Below are 19,321 nucleotides of genomic sequence, written 5' to 3' on the forward strand. Positions count from 1 at the left end.
CAAATACCTTTGGAGGTTTTGAAAAATAACACAACATAGATCCAGTCCTTACTATATTTGTTTTTAAGCCATGATCTCTTTCTGCATATGACACAGGAAAAAGAGAACTTTGAGAGGGTAAATCCTCAACAGTATTAAAACCTCTAAAGAAAAATATCTTCCCAACAGGAAGAACATAAGAGAAAAATAAGCACTTTTATCTTAGGTTTAACCAGGTGAAAGTTACCAAAGATAATCCACAAATATTTGTCTTGTTTGTCTCATCAAAGAAGTTCAATGCAATTTACTAAACACCAAAGAGCTAAACCTTCTAAAAAGTGCCACATCCCAACTGGAAAACTGTTGGGATTTTTGCAACTTTAATTATCAAAAGATGATTAAGACTTGGCATAAGGAATAACATGTTTTTTTAAATATACCACTGAACTCCAGGGGTATCACAAAGAGAAAGTAATTGTCCTTAAACTGACCTTTGCCATTTGTATTTTCAATATTGCTAGATATATACAACACTGAGCCTCTTACCAGGTTTAGATCTCCTGATAGTTATTTTCATTGCATTACTGGGGATACCACTACCCCCATCAAGTCATATCTTGTTCTGGGAGTTGAGATGTATTGGAACTAGTGTCTTCCTTATGAACATTCAGCAAGATGCCAAGTGTGCGAATTCATGTAACACAGCCAGTGAAAATGTGTCTTTATCCCAACCACATTTACTTTCCATGTTATTAACATGTTATCGAGGTTGTAGAACAGAACTTTTCAAACACTTCATAATGCAGACAACTTCACAGAACCATTTGTTCTTCATATAATTCCCTAGGTTACTGCATAATCCAGGTCTTCTCCCTGTCATTGAAATGTAACATTTCCTAACTAGAGTCCTGTATTACTCAAAAGAGTGGTGTCCTGGAGGAATAGTAACACAGTTTACTATGATGTTGTGTCAGAACAGACTGTTTAAACCCCTATTAAGGGGACAATCATACCAATCCAGAATAGAGGTCTTCCCTCACAGAAACTGCTCAGAATCAGTAAGCCCTCCTGCTTTGACTATCTACAAAGGATTTCTCTAAGTTGAGAGGCCCAGATGCTGTAAAGAGTGAATGACTCATTGTATGTAAGTGGGCATCTATGAGTGTATTGGCCTGTACACTAGAGAACACACTATTATTTGTTCTGGAGTTCTCCCTTCTGTGGAAAAAGAGAAAAACCATGTGTCACTGTTACTATCCTAAATCATTAGTCTTTAGTGACAACTACAGGGTAATTCAGCTGCCACTCAATACAGGAAAGTAGGGAAACTTTCTGCAGTGTTCCTTAGTGCCTAGTGAGGTTAGTTGTGCTGGGCAGCATATTTGGACTCTGTGCAAAAAAATATAAGCTTTTAGCTGAGCTATAAGTCATCATTTCTCAAAAATATTTCATAACACTTTAAATGATTGATTGCTCTTACACTTTATAATGTGTAACACCAAGAAAATAAAAAATCATCTTCACATGCTATTTGTCACCTCTGCATATGGAGGAGGAAAATGAACTTCAATGAGTATTACTGAAATCAAGATTCACTGCCATGTCTCTGAATTTCTGACAGAACTTCTACTCAGCACTTGACAGTAAAAGTCACTCTGGTTGGGGCAGTATCAACACAAATAGTAACCTGAGACCAAGGATATACAGAGGTCCTGACATTCAAATTCAGGCTTCATATCAGGATGACTTCACATCCATGGTTCTTGCCAGGAAGCTCAGAGTGGAAAAAGGATACACTAATGAGCAGATATTTCAGGGATACGAGAGTGATATTTTCTGACAGCATCTGTGCTATCAAGAACAAATCCCTATGTGCATGCCGTCTGTGACAATAAATGAAAGGTTAGCACAGACTTGTGCTTGTTACTTATTTCAGTAAACCACTGTCTCAGTAGACTCCTTCCAGACTCTGTGAGTCAACCTTTTTTTCCTGTATGACTTCCCTCCACGACTCCCAGTTGCTGCCTGGCCTTTCAGGAAAACAAACTAAGAATGTTATCCAATTTTGCAGATCTTGAGTCTGCAATGTTCATTTTACTGATGTCTTCCCAACCTTTATATCCCTTTCTGTGTTATGCTTCCTTTTTATCAAAGGGAAAAATGACATCCAGAAATAAAATCAGGTAGCTTGATTCTTATTTCCCTTAATTGTTTGTTCTTACCTTATCACTATCCCATCATCAGCTGTTACAGGCTATGTCTCCATACCTCTTTCATCCATTTATTTTATCATTTACCGTAGGAATATTTTTTTACTCAGACAATGATATTTTGACATGTGACTAGCATATTATCTATGTAGCCTGTTATTCATTATTTGTACTTATGAACGTGCCTACAGAACACCTGCCACGAATTAGTAAATTCATAATATTCACAGGGTGCTATCAGCAATAAATGAACTGGGATTTCTCCTGGGGAAAAAAAAAAAACAAAACAAAACAAAACAAAACAAACCTGCAAAGTTTCACAGTTTTGTAGAACTTGTTCTGCTAGTCTACTGAGACTAAGAATAAACACATGAGCATTCATTCTGTAAGTATTACAGGCTCAGTTGGTCTGATTACTCCATGTAACTTCAAACCATTAAAATATCAACACAAGGTACAAAACTGTAAAGAATCACACCTCAGTTCTCAAAGGATGTATAACCAAATAAATTAAAATAATAATAACTATTGGTTAACTTTCTTCATGGGAACTAATATCATTACCTTCTTGTTAAAATGAATACCTGCTTTCATATTTACTTTCTTTTATACTTATAAACCTATCACCACAATCTAAGGACTAATTTTTGTAATTGTTTTGTTGGTGGCTAATAACAGAACTCTTGAAGATTTACTTTTCCTTTTTGTATATCAGAAATTGAAATGGATTTTGGATTTACACATTCAATTTCCCAAATAGATACCCACATATTTTATCAAGATTAATTACAAAATGCCAGTCATTTCTACACAGAAAAATCCCTGTAATTCTGTGGAACAAAAGGCTCTTTAAAGAATTCAGTAAAATCCTCAGAATTCATATAACTTCAAAAGGCAATGAAACACTTGATAGTGATTTCAGAACAAATTTGCAAAGAAATATTTATCCCCTTTTCTCTAAGTGACATACATGACATATTGGGATTTCAGTTGGATATTTAGCAGAAGTATACCACCCTATTGTCAATTCTTCATTTTATAGGTTGCAGTGCCTAATGTACTTGTTGCCTGCCTGAGGATGTAGAAACATGAGAATGTTTCCTTAACAGAGTTTTCATTAATTTTTCTCATTAATTTCAGTATACATGAAATACTATTTATTCAATACTTATATTTAGAACAGTGATCCTTAATCTTCACAATCACCAATTTTAGGTTTAAGAGCAAGTGTTAAACTCTGGAATAGGATTTTTTGTAGGGTGGAATACTTTTCAGCTACTTCATGATAAGGAAAATCAGAAGAAAATACAGTTTTCAAAGGGATGGCTTCAAAATTCCAGCCAGATTCTCATGACAGATGCAAGGTAACATGAAAATAAAGCATTAGAAAGAACAAAATCTATTGAATTTATATGTGAGATGCTTTAGAAGTCTCTTCCACAATAGAATCAAGTTTACAAAGAAAGAGGATGTTTAAAGCACAGTGCAAGAAAAAAAAAAGGTACAGACTGAATTTTTAAGACCAAGAAGCCAGTAAAATAAAAAGGAGTATATTTGTTTTAATATCAAGCCAGAATAGAGAAAAGGGAATCACAGTTATTTAAGTGATCATAGCCCTGCCTTGTCTGGCCATGGGCCCCACCAAGCCCAATCCACTCACAGGCCTGACCCAGCTTTTTTGGACCAGACTTGCCAATTATGTCGTTTTCTTGCTTTTATACCCCAGAACTGTCATGATTTAGTTACCCTAAAGTCAATTAATTGCACACAAAGAATCCATTGAAGACCAAAATTTATTTTCATGTCAGCTATATCAAGACCAGGTTATGTATTTGAAAATAGCTCTGCCCATTTAGCTTTTTTAGTTTAGTTTAGTTTAACTAGGGCTGCTTCTTAAGTCAAGTGGTCCAAGTGATAAATTTTCTTTGATCTCATCAAAGAAAAATTTGGGCTCCCATTTCCCTAATACATGCTAAACCATAGATCTGTGCTTGTCTTGAATCAGCTGGATTTACTGTACGATTGGACCACGTATACAGTGGTTTGGAACCATCCAAAGGTCTGTTCTTCTGGATATGTGGAAATCTCTGAAAGGTGTCCAAAGTCCTCAAATAATGCCTAGACAAGATTTCCAAAAAGAGAATGTAGCTGGTGAGATGAGGATATATTTTACCTCAAAGAGAGAAAGTAAATTCCAGGGAACTGATTTAGTTAGACTGTGCTGATGCATAATTTCTGTGAAATAAAAACTTAATTTGATCAACACATTGACTAGATATACTATATATCTTCAGGACTGATTTAGTGATTTTTTGAAATCCACTATATTTCATTTATTGTGACTATTTGAAAGAAGAGACAAGCTCTTGCAACTAGTTTATGAGACAAATTTCAAACCTGTAGCAAACACATTTTACCAGCTACATAAATACAACAGACTGGGTTTAGCAGTACACTGTAAGATTAATACAGGCTATTCAAAAAGTTGTGAGGACTCAGGTCTTAAAGGGAATCCTCAAGAAGGTATAACAAACTACACATGTGTGACCTGAGGTTAAAACTCTCATCATTTCATACCCAAAGCAGAAGGCGAGCTAAGAACTCAAGTGCGAGGAAAGAATGTGAATGCATCTACTGCAGATGATCAAATTATTGTCTCCCTTACACCCTCAAAACAGTAATAAAAGAAGTGGAATTACATGCAACATAACCAATGAGCAAATTTGGCCAGGTGAATTTTATCTTATGTCAAGTTGTACAGAGAATAGATATTTCAGGAAATTAAAGAAAAACACACTGAGCCCACTGAATTTTTTTTTTGTACGTCTAATCTCACATATTACTAGAATATTCTAGTGAGTGATTTCATATAAGAACACAATATAAATGAAAATATTTTGGTTGGCACATCTGAGAATCAGTTACTCCTCCTGGTACATTATAAGGATTAGGAGCCTCTCTAAAAGCTAAAATAAGATCTTCCATCTCAAATAACATTATCAAAAACATTAGTGTTGCTAGGAGCTGTTTTCTACAGCGGATTTCACAGATGTAGGATTCAAATCAGAATTCAACCCACAGGAACTTCAACTCCAGATTGATAGCTGTTATGATATTTTACACAAATAAATAACAATTATTATTACAACTTGCGTCATTGTGACCGGAAGGCCACAAAATGCAGAACTGAGCAAAAGGAAGAAAGTTATGGTTTGTTTTCTTTAGACAAAAATGTTTGTGAAATAAATAGAACATTACAAGCATCAAATATTGAAGAAGCAGGAAGGAGGGATGGTAATGTTCTGAAAACAAAACAGAATAGGAAAAAAATTAAACATCGCAGGGACTAGACAGAAATTTAAAAAGTGAGTGTATATTAAGATATGTACAGAAGGCATTGGATATAAGACTAAAGTAGTGAGAAATTTAGTTGACTGAGAAGTCAGTTTACTAAACTTCTGTCTACTTAATTTAAATAAATAAATTTTCTAATGAAGCAATACCATGTAAAAAATTGAAAGTGAACTTAAAATACATTCTGTTTGCAGAATGGAGTCAGCTACTGTGTTGGCTTTGGCTGGGAGAGTTAATTTTCTTCATAGTAGCTAGTATGGAGTTACGTTTTGGATTTGTGATGAAAACTGTTGATAATGGAGAGATGTTTTTGTTATTGCTGAGCAGCACTTCCACAGAGTCAAGGTCTTTGCTTCTCACACCGCCCCACCAGCAAGTGGGCTGGGGGTGCACAAAATTTAGGAGGGGACACAGCTGGGACAGCTGACCCCAACTGACCAAAGGGACATTCCATAACATACGATATCATGCTCAGCACATAAAACTGGAGGAAGAAGAAGGAAGAGGGGGCTGTTCGGAGTGATGGTGTTTCCCTTCCCAAGTCACCGTTACACGTGATGGAGCCCAGCTGGCCTGGGGATGGTTGAGCACCCGCCTGCCCATGGGAACGAGTGAGTGAACTCCTTGTTTTGCTTTGCTTGTGTGCGCGGCTTCTGCTTCACCTATTGAACTGTCTTTATCTCAACCCATAAGTTTTCTCACTTTTACCTTTCCAATTCTCTTCCCCATCCCACTGGGAGGAGTGACCAAGCAGCTGTGTGGGGCTTAGCCGCTGGCTGGGGTTGAACCACAACAGCTGGTTAAGCAGGAAGTACATAATCCAAAACTCACTGTGTTTAAAGATCCACATGAAAAATAGTTAGGCCAGGATGACTGCATCTTGTAACAGCTGCCTCTTAATTGCTGAATAATTTATGTGAAAGTGTTGTAGCTGTCTTAATTAATAAAAAAAAAAATCCCCCTGTGAAATGCTTAATTCAAAGCAAGAGAAATTTCTATTCCAACATCTCACTACAACCAAATTAAACTTAAACACACTTTTTCTTTCTTCGCATCACACTGTGTTTGCTTGTAAAATGAGTATACCTTGTTATGAACACCCCTGAACACTGTATTCTGGATTTTTTCTGAAGGACTGTTATACACAGACAGCATAGGTTGCAGGCTGAAAAATTATTAGAAACTACAGGACTAAATACAGAAAACATTTCTTCCCTATCACACTCCTACAGAGATATTATACAACTGCAGAAAACAGACCAGAGCATTGGAAATTCCAGCAGACTTACAATTCTTCAACAACTCACTGCTGGTTTATAGTGACATAAACCAACATAAAGATACATTTAAAAAAATGGGAAATACAGCTGTGTCTACATCAGTATATTAAATTGCTCTCTTGGTCTGTTCAGTGTGGAGATCCAAGGCTGGAGCACTCACTCCATGGAATCAATACAGCAAGGATTCCAGAACATTTAAGTCACATATATCTGATTTATGACCAGCTTGAGGCACACTTGGACACATTTATTTTACCAGTTGTACAATACACTCAGCAAAGACTCTTCTAGAATTTGATCTGTCCTCAATGCATCTTGCCTCATGAACACCTAATAAACCCACTTTGTTGTACTCTGCACAAGACCTGTCTAACTCTTGCTATCATTCACAATAATGTCTAGCAAAAAACAGTATACCAAGCACCTGAAAGAGAGGCCAAGATTTAAACTGAGCCAAGACTATCAGTCTCCCTTGCTCCTCACCAGACTTTTTAGCACTCTTGGCTCATTGTCCTGTTGCCTTCTTGGACTAATTTAGGATATTCTGGGAAACCTAGTCAAGGGACATCTTGAAGCTGCCTGGGGTCTCAAGTGGAAGTTCTAAGAAAATGGATGTCTTTGTCACACTAGAAAAGTCACTGCCTCAGACCAACATGCCTCAGACCAACAGCTTCTAGCCTTATACAGTTAAGAAGCCACAAATCCATACTGTCCTTCCAGAACATTTTCCAAATCAAGACAGAAAAGTTGTCTGCCAGTGAGATTTTATGCAGCATAGATGACTTTGTGAACATAATGATAACGAGATGTTTCCCCCTCAATGAAGCAGCAACAGATTTGGCAGATGTTCGTAGTTGAATCCTCAACATTTTTCCTCTACCAGGACAATAAATATACCCCCACACAGGGGAAAAAGTTTTCCAGACAAGTGATAACTTCACCTTCCATACCTGTTTGTCATCATCTTTGTGTTGTTACAATATAGGGAATATTTTATATATATTGGATATGCATTTTTTGTTCTCTCTGTCATTCTCATGATAATCATCTTAGCTCCTAGAACTTTCTCTTGAAAATGTAATGGACAACTTACAATGGAGAGCTCACAAATTAATTTTATGCAGTTTATCCTCTCCAGTGTGGAGAAAAATCTTCAAGATTTCTCTACAAAAATTATTAACTCAATAAACTGGAGTACTGCATGTGAGGAATGTTTAAAATATCAGAAAATTACTAGTGACATTAAATGCTTTAGAGATCACTCATAGAGCATAGTCCAATTCAAGATCATTGAGTGAAGGCAGTCCATGAAAAAAAAAATAAAATTAAATCACATTTCTTGAGTTTCTCAGATGGGAAAATAGTCCATTTGTCTTTTTCTGTCAAAATGCAGAGAGTACTTTTAAATAAAAAAGTACAGAAGAGGTGAATACATTTCTGTGTATCTGTAAAAGTAGATATAGTGGTTAGAGGAAGAGAATAAAAAGCTGTGCCTGAAGAAAATACTAGATTCTACAGGAAATAAAAAGGCAATATTTCCAAACATTAGGATAATTACATTCAACCCAAATACCTAATAATTATTAAAAATCTTGGTAGTGATCATTTGCTATCTGAAAACACTCTCTCCATCCCCACTTCAGATTATAGAAAGTATATTTGGTGCTTCTCACGAGTGGAGACCCAAACAGGCACTGCCTCAAAGAATGTAACTTAAAAATACCCATATTGCTACCTGAAAGAAATGCAATACATCAAAAAATCTGAAACCTTTTACAAGAGCCACTATAACTTACATACCTACATCTATTGAGCTAGATCTTTGCTTTGTGAAATACAAAGGCTATTTTTAACTAGCCCCACTAAAAATACAGTTTAAGTGCCTTGGGATACAGAATTTCTCACCCTCTAACCTAATCCTTTTACCAACACCTAATAAAATGAAAGCTTGTTCATTAATTGGGCTTTTGTGTACCTCCACTACAATCTTAAATAGTATTGGCTCACTCATTTTTATATGTCAGTGTTGTAGAAAGCCAAAGCCAAATCTTTAACTCATTTTAAGCTGCTGCCTTTAATTTCTGTGCACTTGTTTTCTGTCCTGCTTCAAGTCTTTTTATTCTCTTTTCACTTTCTTCTCAAAAAGAAAGCCCTTTAAAGACTTAGCTGGCCCCAAACAAGGTAACAGTCTTATGCATTTATTTTGTTTTGGATGCTCAGCAATTCTAAACAGCAGATGGGAGTTTCCTTTCCCTGTTTAGTAGAAAATAAAAAGTATACCAACAAGCTCTCCTCACCCATCAGCTAGCTCTTTTTGTCACAGGGCTGGAAAGGGATATGCTAAAAGATAATTTTTATTACCTCTGCTGAAAGGAAGAACAAAAAAAGATCCAAAATCTTAACCAGTACCTAAAATAATTTCTCTCTTTTTCGGAGACAGGCCATTTCATGACCATGATCACTGTTTACTGTGTTCTTATTCCTCTGAGGTTTCTCTTTGATTATTCTCATATTTATTCTTGCCTAATATAAATGTGTAATCTTGGCTGTGGATTGCAACAAGTTCAGCCTAAAAAAAAAAATGACCTCTCATGGAACTCACTCGCTTAAATACCCCCTTTACTACTTGAAGTTTGAAGAAGTGTTTTATTACCTGAAAGGCTTACCAAAGTTCTTGTCTAGCAAATAAACAGATCTAACCAGACTTGTGCAGAAACCAGCAGGGCACATAAAAGTACCTACCTGCCTGTGAGGGTCAATTGGTTGTTTGCCAAACAAGGATATAATTCCATGTGTTCCTTCTTCCTTAATATAGTCTTCAGCCAGAGAAAAATATCAACAAAGATTCAATTAAAGGCATTTCCCTTACATCTTAGGTAAATACAAGACAACAAGAGAGAGAGATATTTAAGGTTTTTCCACAGAATGCGGTATCATAAGAGTTTGCTAACATCTGATCACCATCCTTTAGTTCCTTTGTATCACAAACCATGGGAAATACTTTATGCTGGACTTAGTTACAATGGGACACCTGTGTTGTTAATGTCATGTGTTTTGTAATTTCTTCTGAATATAGAAGACCTACAGACTGTATTAGCTAAGGTATAAGGACCTAAGGTTTCCTGCCCTTTGATCTTCAGAATTCCTTGTTTTCAAGTGAAATTGCTTCTTGATTAACCTCTGGTTGTTATGAAATATTTTCTGTCACTGCTGACGCAGCAAGAATTAAGAATAGTCAATATTTTGAAGGAGAAAAAAATAAAAAGGCAAAGCAGATGCATTTTCTAGGGAGAAATAGACACAGGCTTTACTTCTCCTTAATTCTAATGGACATAAATGGAAACAAATTTGAATAGAATTTTCAAAACAGTCAGGAACTTTAATACACATCATGACTTGCCCTTCTCTTCGGGCCTCATGTTTGCTGGTTAGTTTTCCTTTTTCCAGATACTTCTCATTACCTACATATCAGATAGGAAAGACTTTTTGCAGTTCTAAATACAGTGTTTTGAGATTACATCATCTAAAGTGAAAAATGGAGGAATTGTTTATTTATTGTTTGTTTGGGGTTTTTTAAAGATAATTTTATTTTTAAGGTCTATAGCTTCCTAGCTCTATGATATCTAAATATGAAGTACCCTTATAGTATCAGTAGTGACAAAACCAGAAGTATAATTAAATTACATATTAACATATTAACATGCAGGCCACGAAGGAATTAACATCTGTGAACAAAAGTGATATATCTTAGTTATTTCATTTCTAAAAATAAATATTTATTAATTAAATTTTGGTAAGTAAAAAAACAAACCAAACCAAACCAAAACAAAAACAATTCACTGACTAAACTCTGCTGTCTTTCTTCTTGTTGCTTTTCTCCTTTGTCACCTCTCTGTCTTCACAGCTCAAGGAACAGCCTGTGTATGGCAGGTTTATCCTGTGGCCTTGAAAGCCTCAGGCAAGAATTGGTCGTCCCAGTCTGCCCAGTTCTCTGTTCACTGTGCACTTGACTATTTGAATTTTGAACTGCCAATGTTTGTACTAAAAATGTTTTTCCCTCTCACATAGTTATTTTAAAAACCTTCCTGTCTAGGTGACTTTTGGGGCATCTGATTTTGCTTCTTTTTATGACAAAGATTCTACTTCTGCTCTAGATATGCACTTTCTTACTAACCTGTTGTCCTGGTTTCAACTGAGATAGAATTAATTTTTCTTCTTAGTAGTTAAAATAGTGCTGTGGCTTGCGTTCAGTGTGAGATTTAGTATGAGAAGAATTTTGATAATGTACTGATGGTTTTAGCTGTTGCTAAGAGATCAAGGACGTTCCAGTTCCCCATATTCTGCCCATGCACAGGTGTACAAGAAACTGGGAGGGAGCAGAGCCAATGGCCAATTAAATACTCCATGTCACGTAACATTATGCTCAGTATATAAAGGAGGGGCAGCTGGGAAGGCGAGGGTTCTCTCTCGCTTCTGGGATTGAGACTGCAGGATCTTGGTATTTCGGGATCACTAGCTGGGAACGGGCTGGGCATCAGTTGGCAGGTGATGAGCAATCACATTGTGCATTATCCATTTGTACTTTCTATTATTATTGATGTTTTATTCTATTTCAATTATTAATCTGTTTTCATCTCAACATATGAGTCTCCCTTTACCCCTCCAATTCTCTTCCTCATGCCCTGGGCAGGGAAGGGTGAGCAAGCGGCTGCGCAGTGTTTGGCAGCCAGACAGATTTAAACCACAAGTGTGTAGTTTACTTCAGCTCCTAGTAGGTTTACAGGCAAGACTAAAATGATGCATTTAAGACCTGAAATTAATAAATAAATAAGCTCTACTATACTAAAAAAAGCAAGTGTTTTCTTGACTTTCATTTTTCTTGACTCATCTTGTGCAATCTTCAATAATTTATACAGTCCTATTCTTCATTCACATACTCTTTCTCACTACTCAAGGAACAATTTTATTTGGATGTACTGCTTAACTCAAGTTTTAACATGGATGTTGATTCCTAGATGACATTACTAATGGCTTAAAAAGAAAATTGTAGATGGGAAATACTTAGTTATTGTTCCAACTAATATGCACACCATAACTTCCAGTTGTGTAAGAAAGATTTCTCAGCATACATTTGCTTCCAAGCCAACTTCACCATTAGCAAAAGATCCGTACAACCAACTCTAGTGCCAGCGCCACTTCTCCCTCTATACAGCTCTTCCAGCTGAAGCCATGGTAGTCTGCAGGTACATATGTCACTGTTATCTCTTGTGCCATCTTCCTGAGTGGAAAGACGTGTCATCAACAAATGAACATTTCTGTGGTATATGTGAAGGGCCATCCCAAATTATAGACAGCTGCATGATAGTCAAAATGCTGTGGTCAATATCCACGTCTCTTCTTAATTACATTTTCTTCAAGGTAAAAACATCCTATCATCTAGAAATCTCATATTTCTTCTGGTTTTCTATCTCATCATCAATATTAATCAGAACAGATCACTGGAACACTCATTTTTACCAGGCAACTGAATGATTCTGATGTATTTGCTTAACTTAAATATCACAAGAACTATTTGGAGATATGATCAAGATTATTTAGACATACAATTATGCACATTTCAGGATAAAAGTTGTCAGCTGCTACAGATCCTTACTAGACAACTACATATGACTGATAAATAGGCATCACGGGGTAACATGATTGAGTAGACACATGGTGGCTGCAGAAATACCAGAGGAAGAAGGCCACATTTCTGGAGTTATATGTTGATCTAGATTCAACTCAACATTGCAGAATGAAAATAAAAGCTAGTTTGACCAGAAAAACAAACAAACAAACAAAAAACAACAAACAAACAAAAAACCCCACAAAATAATAAATAAATAAATAAATAAATAAATAAATAAATAACAACCAAAACCTGCAATGATCTTTTTTTTAGCACTAGGTTGCTTTTGGTTAAGGACAATAAATTGAGGTTTGTCAGACAGGGATACAAGGAGCATGAGTACATCTTACTCCACTAAGCTGTTCATCTCAGCAGTATTTGAGAAATAGTAAAAACTCCAATTGCTCCTAATTCTTTTCAATTTGATGGATTGATACCACACGTATTCTACTCCTCTTGCTCTCCTTGCAAAAAGACACCAGCCTCTTGCCTCAGAATTTATTTCTATGGTTATGCAAACACTGGTGGATAAATAGAGATGTTAAACTGATATTAATTATGTTTGATAATGAATGGAATTCAGTACACGCATTTTCACACAGGACTTTCCCAGAGGCACATAGGGCTACTATTCTACAGCTGCCATATTCACATTAGTAGTGTTAAAGTGCCAGTAGTAATTCTGGGGACTGATTTAACTTGCAAAGCTATGACCCAGTCAGATGAACACCAATGAGAAAAGACTCAAATATTGTCTAAGCTGAATTTCTGAGTGCCTACTGAATGTGAATTTTCCAAAGAGGTTATTAACAATGCTGCAAAGGTAAGCTTGATTTCAAGAGTAACAATTTTATTAATTTTAAAATAAATAAATAATTTAATAAAATATTTGTCATGCAGTATTAACTAAGCAAATGAAAACTGTGTGAAGCCAGATTGTCTACTGATTTTTCGATTCTAGACAAAATGGAAGGTTGTAAAAGCAATACCAGAAAATGTTAGACTGAGGAAGACTTAAGTAATCATCTCAGAGAAACGCACTGTATTTTCTGCAGTTTTCCATGTGGCTTGAACACTCTAAGTTTGCACAAAATTGCTTTGAATTGATAGTGTTTTGCATGCTATTTTCCAATAAACAGTGTAAATTTAAAACACAGCAATGAAGCTGAAGTGTTTGGCTGAAAACAAAGAGAGAACAATGTTTTTACTGTTAACTTTTTTAATAAAACAACAACAAAATATAATTACATTATGAGGGAAGATGGAAGCTGATGTAAAGCTTGCATTGCTCAAAGATTTATAGATGTGGGATTCTGAATCTAGTTTTTCTCATCTTTGGGATTAAGCAGATAAAACTTCTAGTTATAACTTAGGGAAATAAAGCTCTACAAAAGTGAAACTTTTTAGTGAATGCAAAAATTGTACAGTGATTTTCGCCTAAGTTCATCCCACCAATCTGAATGGAATCTTCTCTTAAGGTGTCCTAGATATCACATTTAAATACACAAGATAATATGGGATAAATCTTTGTTCCCTGAGTGGTCTAAGCAGCTGACTGATGTGCCTACACCTCCTTATCTTGAATCATACATTTTCCTTAGCATACAATGCCTTCAGTCTCTATTCTTTTAGACAACAGTCTCTGAAGAGCAGAAAAACCCTGCAGATATTTCTTTCTTTTATATTGTTTCATTTCCTAAAATAGGTCAGTCTTTCAGCAGATGTGGACTGAAGGTTTAACATAGGTTATCTTGCAATTAATTGTATTCTAAAGCAGTAGCTTGAGTGTTACTGGTACTTAAGTAAAATTGCTGTGTGATGAAAAGACTTCATTTCTATAAGCATTTTGAAGTGAGAAATGAATTAGAAGAACTCATTTCAAAACTTCTTTTACCTACATGTTACATGCTTAATGAATATAAATAAGGAAAATACAGTACACTACAAAGTCTCTCTCTTCCCTTTCATATACACTCAATTTACACATTTGAGAGTTCACATTTATGAAATCCGAGAAAGGATATCTGGTCACATTCAATGCCACAGAAATATATAAGTAAAAAATAAAGATGAACATTTATTTATTCCTTTTCTTCTAGGAGAATGAATTCTTCTCCTAGATTTGAAATATACTATAGATTTCTCCAGCTTTCTGAATAAAAAACAAATACTTTTTTACATAATTAAACAATCCTGTTCCAGATAATAAGAAAATGTCTGTAACTGTTCTGAAGAGTAGAAAGGTTTGGAGAAAACTCACTTTGTCAGACAAATTACTGGCACTGCAATTCTCCAAAAAGCAAAATATATACAGTAGCATTTTCTTAGTCCATAGAGTATTTTTCCCCACATTCACCCTGTTATTTCTTTCTCATAAATTCCTAGATTCCAATACAAATCAGTCACTATCCAACCAATTATAACATCTTCAGGAATTATATGAAAATTATTCAGAAATTAATCAGAAATTATATTTCTATTTTCAATAGAAATTTTCTATTTTAAATTGAAATATTAGTCTTCTGTATCATAATCCAGTTTTTTCATACAAGTTAATAGAAGGGACGGTTCTTCATTATTTAAATAGAGTAAGAATACAGTAAAACAGATAGTCTCACTAAGCAATTGGGACAGCTGAAGAAAAGGAGGGAAGAGATTTTTTTGTTATCTTTAAAAAAAAAAAAATCTGTGTCCTCTCACTGTTTAGAATTGCATAATAGTCATGTCAATAGAGTTAATCCCAGGTCCTGAGAAAAAGTATGTCTGGCCTTCTTTTAAACCTCAGCGAACAAGTATTGTCCCAATGGTTTAAAATGGGATTATTTGCCTAGGACCTGAACCACCACAGATTTTCTCCTGCAACTTGTTATCTATATTCTCTCTTTTGCAATTGCTGTTCTTTTACCTGATCTTGATATCCATACTCAAGAAAATGTGAACTTTGTGTGAATAAGAGAATGGGACTGGACTCCTTAAAAAGAACTTTCCTCTTATATATCAGATCCAAGTCCCATTTTCCAGCAAGAAATGTCAATTTGGTTCATTCAAGGGATACTTCAAATGAGCATCTTTCTAAGCTTACAATTTTACTGTATGCCAAGTGGTGTAGTACTTTTCTGTTCTTTTCCTACAGACTTCTCAGGAGAAATGTAGTACCTACTTTTATTTACATATGGTTTGGGCTTTCATTGTATGATTATAGCTAAATCTAATAACATGGACTCAGACAGACATAAAAGCACTCTCTAAAAAAAAAAAAAAATCCCTGTAGACAAACCTAATTCGTTATCTGAAGGAATATGTGCAACAAATGTTCATAGTATCAGCTTCCTACTGGAGAAAAAGAAATACAGTGTCTAACATATCTCAATATTCCATTGCCATAATATTCAACATTTTTTAATATTATTCTCCTCTATTCAGGTTTTGTTGTAACATATAAATGAAATTCAACCAAATAACATTTCATTCTGAACATAACATTAAATAACAGAGAAAAAGATATACTCTCTGTATTTTTGGGTATAACGTGTACATATACACTAGATTTCTACTGCAGATATCATTATATGTTCAATTTTCTGTATTTTTAACACTGCATATTCACTGTGCCTGCAGTTTCTCCCTATTCTTAAAACAAGTGATACTCCAGTGCTGTAAAGATTTATGAAGCTATTTATGGCATCAGTGGAATACAATTTTTGTCTACATAGTCTCAGAACACCATATATTCAGATACCATCTTATTTCCAGGAGTTTAAAAAGAGGCATATTTATATCCAGCTAAATAATCTATTATTAATTCATTTATTGGAAAAAAAATAAGATATTAACAGTGAAAACTAAAGATTCACTGAAGGGACATAACGTGCTGCTGTTCACAGATCAAATGCAAATTCAAACCACAGGTGTTCATCTTATTTTTATGTCACCAGTTATAAAATAATCGTGAGATACTTATATAACATAGTAAAATTATAATCCAATATTAGGGGCAGAGTGTTAAAATGCCCCTTTTAATGGTATTGTACCTTTTTTGCAGTATTCATTTTAATTCCAAAAATACATATTGCTATTGTTACACATGCTACCTCCCAGAGCTAAAAAACACATTAAATACTGTGGACTTTTTTTTCAGTTTGAATACCTGATACTCATTGATCTCTATAAAACTCATACACCAATAGATCTTGTAACAAGTTATTTTCTGTTTTGATCTACAAATAACATAAGTGGTTGAAAAATCAAAGCTATTGATTAAACACAAGGATCCAAAAAGGCTAAATCAATTTAATATAATTAATCAGCCACATACATTTACACAGTACAAATCTACAGCATTTCCATCTAACTTTCAAAGTGCCACTCAGAGTTGAAAAAAATTAACAAAGATAAATTAATTCTTTCACTGTCCATGCTAGCTAGGCCGCATCTAGGAATAATAAAGAAATTCAGTCTCCACATCTGTTACTATGGTAACAGTAAATTCCCTTCAAATATATAGAAACAGAGGACTGGAGGGGACCTTTAAAACCTTTTTCATCAAACACAAGAAACCTGCCACAGAAATATTGTCTAGTTTTATTTGACACTGCCTTAAATACAATTTCGTGTTTTACTTCATAGTTCCTATGGAAGGTGAATCAAGAAACCCTGAGACAGACTCCTGACATTCTGAGATCAGTTGTGCTCATAGCTAGCATTCTCCATTAAGTTAGGTAACATAGCTACCCAGAAACTTAATTTTGTGAGTTATTAGAGATCATAGTCTTCTCTTTCCTCAGGAATATTTTGCATGTCTAAGACTATCTTAGTTTCCTCTTTTAAGGCTACTCTTGGTTCACTGACCATTCCACTCCCATTTCTTTTCACTGCTTTTTTCATTTCTGTCCATCTTTATTGAATATGGGTGACCATAACAGCTATGTCTTTCCAAATACATTTCTTATACTCTGGTATTCTCTTCCTATATCCCATTATTTCTTTTTCACATATATTCATGTCCTGGTGCATCTTCAGACATGCACAAACTACACCTTTTAAATTTCATCCCATTTCTACTATCCGGTGGTTAGGATAGTCATTCTTGCTGTTTGCAGATTTCAACCTCGAGGTTCACTTTTTCTTGGTTATATTAGTAATTAAAAAGTGTAAAAGTCAGTGTCAACTTGAGAAACTACCTCTAATTTCACTATTGCCCGTCAGCATAGTTCATGCCAGTTCCCCTTCAATCAGTTTCTTCACATCATGCCATGATAATGGTCACCATTTCTAGTTTAATTATGACATTTCTGATGCAGCATCTTGTCAGATAACCTACTAGAATTTAGACATATTAGATACACTTTACCTACTTTCCCCAATAAAAATAATAATTTCTCAAATAGATTCGGCAAATAAAAACTACAGTTCATAAAACTTCTTTTAATAATTCCCATTTTCTTTTAAAATCTTTTTCTTGAGATTTCCTTTCCTGAAAAATATGGTCAAAAATTTAGCAGTTTAGCATGGATTACCAGAGACTGTACATTTATTAATGCCCTATCATCTGTTAATATCTATATATATTAAAATCTTGTCTTTTTTTCAGTACACAGGAAGGGAGATTACATAAATCCTTAGTATGAAGTTATTAAATTGTTTCAATTTTGTTTTCTATTTGTGGTAATTTAATTCATGGAATATTAATTAATGTTAATTTTATATAAACAGCCTAATATTTTTTCCTAACCCTTGCAGTTGCCCATCAGTATCTCCTGAGTATTATGAAACCGGAAGAAGGAATCAATTATTAATATATTTATAAAATCTTAAAAGTTACTTGAAAAAGAAAACATTTCTTTGAAATGCAACAGTAATTGTAAGTATTTAGAAATAAATATGTGATTTTTACTACATAAATAAACATTAAAACATGTACCTGCTACTCTACATGTTCTGTGGAAGGAACCACTGGAACAATTTTAAATAACTTGCTTCAAATTTTTCCTTATCCTTATGACATTTTTAATATCAATATCAAAACATTGCCCTGGCTTTTTACCAAAGAGAAATTCAAACACTGAACTTTGCAGTATTTCTTTTATGTGACTGCAGTTACAACAGTGAAGAGAATGATTTCCTCAAAATCATGCCACATTTTCAACTGTTGGTCTCTGTTTCAGCTAGGTTTTAGAAAAAGGAAGGAAGAATGAGGCAAAAATTAATTGGAACTTCTGGCAATTGGGATGGGAACAAAGATGTGGGAGAAGGCAAAGAATTCATTCAGTTACACAAAGTACAAGCTCCTGGAGGGATTTTCATAATTGTAGAATTTCAACTAAAATTAGAGGAGCAGACTTTGAAACATCTGCTAATAAAATTACTTTCTCTGCTGCACTTTGATGGATACTGTACTGTCCTCACTAGCATTTTTGCAAAATATTGGAGGACAAAGACATTTATTATGTTGCTGTTTAAGACAACGGGACATCTATATATCTATTTTCACGTGAGTTAAATCTGTGCTTGCAGAACCCATATGAAAATTAAGAAAAACTAGTATATATTTCAGGGACTGAAAACATAAGTCTACTTTGTCTCTCTGTAACAGCATTATGGCAAGAAAGGAAAGTTATGCCAGTTTGCCAGAGACACCATTGTGGTGTTGCCATTTTTACATTCAAATACGTAGTAGTGAAAAGGAGCTTACAAAGTTCAATGCCTCATGCTTTTCTTGTATGTGGATTTCCTTATGGCTTGACACTTATAATCACATCACTTCTAAAAATACAGAGTGGACATATGTATAAGCAAACACACACAGACACATCCTTATTCTGACACAAAAC

General features: G+C 34.8%; 1 protein-coding gene across 6 annotated transcripts in view; it reads right to left on the bottom strand.

The window, feature by feature from the left end:
• The window catches only part of GRIK2 (glutamate ionotropic receptor kainate type subunit 2), a 427,988-nt gene that overhangs the window by 369,181 nt on the left and 39,486 nt on the right, over positions 1-19,321 (bottom strand). The window contains exon 1 of one of the 6 annotated variants that reach the window (XM_033008459.2): positions 9,566-9,627. The exons of the other annotated variants lie outside the window; for them this stretch is intronic. The gene's annotated coding sequence lies outside the window, so the exon portion shown is untranslated. Of the gene's footprint in view, positions 1-9,565; positions 9,628-19,321 lie in introns of those variants that run through there. 6 annotated transcript variants of the gene reach the window in all.

This window comes from Tyto alba, unplaced genomic scaffold, assembly GCF_018691265.1.
Source record: "Tyto alba isolate M040663 unplaced genomic scaffold, T.alba_DEE_v4.0 Super-Scaffold_40, whole genome shotgun sequence".
Classification (NCBI taxonomy): domain Eukaryota; kingdom Metazoa; phylum Chordata; class Aves; order Strigiformes; family Tytonidae; genus Tyto; species Tyto alba.